This window comes from Actinia tenebrosa, unplaced genomic scaffold (genome assembly GCF_029948245.1).
Source record: "Actinia tenebrosa isolate PJP-AT-01 unplaced genomic scaffold, QUT_ActTen_1.0 PGA_scaffold6__47_contigs__length_16458017, whole genome shotgun sequence".
NCBI classification, from domain to species: Eukaryota; Metazoa; Cnidaria; class Anthozoa; order Actiniaria; family Actiniidae; genus Actinia; species Actinia tenebrosa.
This window is the reverse complement of record NW_028292583.1, coordinates 11721199-11725557: the sequence shown is the minus strand read 5'-3', so window position 1 is coordinate 11725557 and position 4359 is coordinate 11721199.

The window sequence follows — 4359 nt, the reverse complement described above, 5'->3', positions numbered from 1 at the left end:
TTAGCGTTAAATCTTTTTTAAGGATGTTTAACTATGGAGGCTAAGATATTGTTAAGTATTATATGGACTGCTTGTTGTCGTAAGAAGGTGTTCTGGTCAGCACAAACAAAGCTTCAATACCACGTTCGTCGCGGCGTTTGTACCAAAGAAAAAACCCCTTAGGCAGCGCTTTGTAAGGATTGCGGTAAGGAATTCAGAACCGTTAAAAGATGCGACAACATCAGGATAACGCATTTGTGGGCCTTTGTAAGGACTGTATAGGATTCCACAACCTCTTTCGAAATGCAGCAGCATTATGACAAGGGGCGTTTGTAATCGATACCAGCACAGTGTAGTTTCTGTAATAAGATACGTAGTCGTCGTCAACGTTTACAGACGCACCGGAAGAAACGCATGAAGTGAACTTTTAGGTTTCTCTCCTCCTCCCGCGATTACGACTTGGAAGGCGTGGAGTTGCTACCAATTTGCGGATTTGATGTGTCGCTGCCCGCATAAAGAGATTACTTAAGGAATCGCATAGATTACCCATAAGAAGATAGTCCGTACTTTCCCTCTTTTGAACGCGCCGAAGGCGTTCCGTGGACTAAAAGGGAGTATTGGGAGGCAGGAGTGCGATCGTTGTGGTTGTGTCAGAGAAGAGGAACATATCTTCAACTGTCTTAACAAAGATTTAACCTAAACGTCAACATTCTGAGACACTTTTGAAATAGTTTCCGGGGTGTCTTAACAAAGATTTAACCTAAACGTCAACATTCTGAGACACTCTTTGAAATATATGATTCGCAATAGCATTTCTTGGGCCTTTAATAGTTAAGCAGGGTTTGCGCAAAGAGTCTCAAATCCTAATCTTATTTTTTTTGTTGTTGTTAAGTATCATCAACATTCTAACCAAACAAACAAGAATAATAGAACCCCTTTTAAGGAAGGTTGTAGGATATATGCTAGCCTACGCAGCTGCCTTTCTGGGAGGCATTCTAATTACCCTTTCAATATATGGACTGTACTTACTTGCGAACTACCTGCCGACTGCATTACCCCTCGTAAGCCACCGATACCCAAAACCGCGTAAAAAATACACCTGCCTTCATTGCGACAGGGTATTCTCCGAAGGATCCTTTGTGGGCATTGGTGCTCCGCGGATCCTAAGCGCAGCGGACTTTAGCAGACGCGCTTAACTACAAAGAGGAGATGGAGTGACTCTTCTTTCAATGTCAAACTTCCATCGGCCATTTACCTTACCATAGCTGCGTAAGTGGGTGAATTCCTCGCCCCTGAATTACGTACCGCACGCAATCCGGCGCCCAAAGGGAATATTCCTTGCCTTCTAAGTCTTTGAGGACTAACCGTAAACGGTCGATGTCTTCGAAGACGACCGTAATTTTTTATTTCGTATGCTTTACCGCAAATCAGGTCACGCCAGTGTATTTGGTTGACGATCATTATATCTATGAAATATTCTTAAATGCGTTGCCCTTGTCTCCGTAGTCTTGAAGCGTTTGCAGCACCACCGACAGGGAATACGGATGCCTTCCGCGTAGTTGCTAAGGGCACGACAGATGACGTCATAATCGTTGCCTAACCATGGTCAGGTAACCATTCGCGTCATACTGCGAAATTATCTTGCGTTGGTCTGCGGAGAGTATGCCATTTCCTTTCGGCGTCTTTAATTCGATGCAAAGCCCTTCATACCTTAAATGCGCGTTCAGTATTAAGAGGTCGGGTTGACCCCTTTGATAACCCTTCTGCCAGCATTTTATGCGTTTGCTGTCAGAATCCTGCAATTCCCCTAAGCCGGGCGCTATGAGCATCTGTGGGTAGAAGCGGAGTATGTAGTCCACGACTTTCTTATGCAGGTCAAACTCATTTTCCATTTTGAAGACTAACTTGTTAGGACTATCGAACCGCCTTTCTATTCATACTTACCTGTCTTTCTCAATGCGGGAAGAACGTCCTCGAGGACCCAATCCTGGAATGTCTCTGCCGTTGGCATCTTAGAGCTAAATATTAGTTGATACAACCCAGATTCGGTTACGTACAGGGAATTAGGCTGTGAATACGAGGGGAGGCGATTCACCTCCACTCTAAGTTTGCTAAGCTTTACCTTATACTTTTCACGAACATGCACCTTAATTGCATCTTTTGGACGTTCGTAACCCAACGCCAGCGCCACTTCCTTTGCCTTTGAAGTATAGTTTATCGCCTTGCACTATGCATTGCAGTTTGGTTTCGTTGTTTTCGAATACGCTAAGCATTATATACCAACGATATTTTTTATCAAAAGGATGAGCGAGTGGATCAATAGGCAACGCTCTTTAGCTGATTCATTTCTACGCTCAGTTGCGCGTCAGACACGACGAAGACGTAGCAGTTTATCTTATCGCCGTCGCTCGCGGAGGCGTTCTTGGTGCGTTTGATCTCCAATGTTATGCCATCCTGCGTATTTACTAGACGTAAACCCTGCCCATGTAGGTCTTCGTCGTTAATGGTGCGCATGTCAATCCACAGCGCATATTTGTCCTTAAAGAATTCCTCGGGGCTAATTTGGTCGCCAAACTTGCGCATTGCCTCCCTGTACACGTCTGCGGGCTTTATCCCCTGGGAGTAGACCTTGTTTGGAACGCCGTTTATGTTGACCCCTACGTTAGTAATGTTAGGGTTGTGAAAGGCTTCGGAGTCGCGCTTACCAGCCTCATAGGGTTTGGCAAACACCAGCATTAACCCCGTGAGACTTCTTCGGGGGAGGTTAATACTTTGGTTGATAACCTCATCCGTCTTATCCAAGAAGCTAAATGTCTTATACATCACCACGTGGTCGTAAAGGAATGCCTTTCCGGCGCTATATTCCATGCCAGCGCTACGGGCCAGCTCTTCGCTGTATACCGTTTCGTACTGTAGCTCTAAGTTGGTAATAGAGTATGGGGTTGTTGTGGTAAGTGCAGTGCTTAGCCCACCAATGATGTTATTAGCATCTGCTAAAGTTACTTCAAACTGTAGCTCGGATAACTGTCTTGGGTAATACACACCGTGATTCGTAATCACTTCAAAGTCTAATGGTATGACATACTTGCTACCATAGGCGGTCTTTATTCGCTTTGCGTCTGCCACTGCGGTTTCTCCGCTGCCGTCAGTAGGTTGCGTTTTCGTAGGTGTGCGAACCTTACGTAGAATGACACTACCAATTCCTTGTTCTATCCTTTGCGCGCGGTCAAAGGCTGTCAACCATAAGTCTTTGTACGTGGTATACAGATCGTACCTATTTAAGTCCAGCAAGGATTCCCCGGCGAACTTTACGCGCATCTTAGAAACAATATTGCGGCCCACGTTGTTAACGATAATCCTTTCATCTGTGGGGCTTGACTGTACCGCTAGGTCGAACCTTAAAGCCAAGGTACCGGGTACTAGGACTAGGTTATCCGTTAGGCGGGGTACGCCTACGTACAAGGTTTCTCCTGGCTTTGCGCTAGAAGGTGTGAATGTAACCCGGTGAAAGGTGCGTTCTGCTTTCAGTCCGCCAACCTGCTTAGGTAATACGTTGGGATTTAACTTTGAGCTTATCATATATAATGGAAGTAGAAGGAACGGATTTTGACCCCCTTACCGAAGAAGGTCAAGTCGACATTAACGACGACGAATTCGACGCATGGACTAAAGGCGCGGAAACCGACCCCCTAGTTTACGACGCAGCCCTAGAAAACAAGTATGGTAGCAGATGGGAACGCTTCAAAGCTGCCTTAAGAGATAAGTGGATATCTAAGAAGCCTAATGAACTCATCCCCGAATACTTAGAGCTTCAAAACATAGACGAGCCGGAAGCAGCCGCGCGGGAAACCGTAGAGTGGGCAAAGCAGGAGCTAGAGCTGCGCTACACCCACCTTGATGCTGACGAGGTAAGGCTCACAGAACGCGGAAACAGAGTCCTAATAAGCGTCCAAGACCTGAGATTTCCCGACAAAGACCGCTGGACGAAACCGAAACCCCTCTTTGATGAGAATGGTGACGTTAGGGGCGACGTCTTAAGATTAAAAGGCTTTCAGCAGGCTACTAGAAGCATGCTAGAAAGGTTGAGAGCCCTAACCGAAAGGGTTGAAATTGAAAAGCGTGCCGAGGAGCTGCAAAGGGAGTTAGAAAAAAGAGACGCAGAGTACGCAAAGCAAGGTCAACTACTCGCTGATGCTGAGAAGAAGTCCGCCCATCAAGATGAAAGAATGAAAGAAATGAGAAACCAGTTGGATAAAACCCTGCGCGAAAGAGATAAAGCACAAAGGGACTTAGAAGAAGCTCAAAACTCTGGCACCTCAACGGAAGCGCTGCGGGAAACGCTGGAAGAAAGGGAGGAAGAATACATGAAGCAAAACCAGC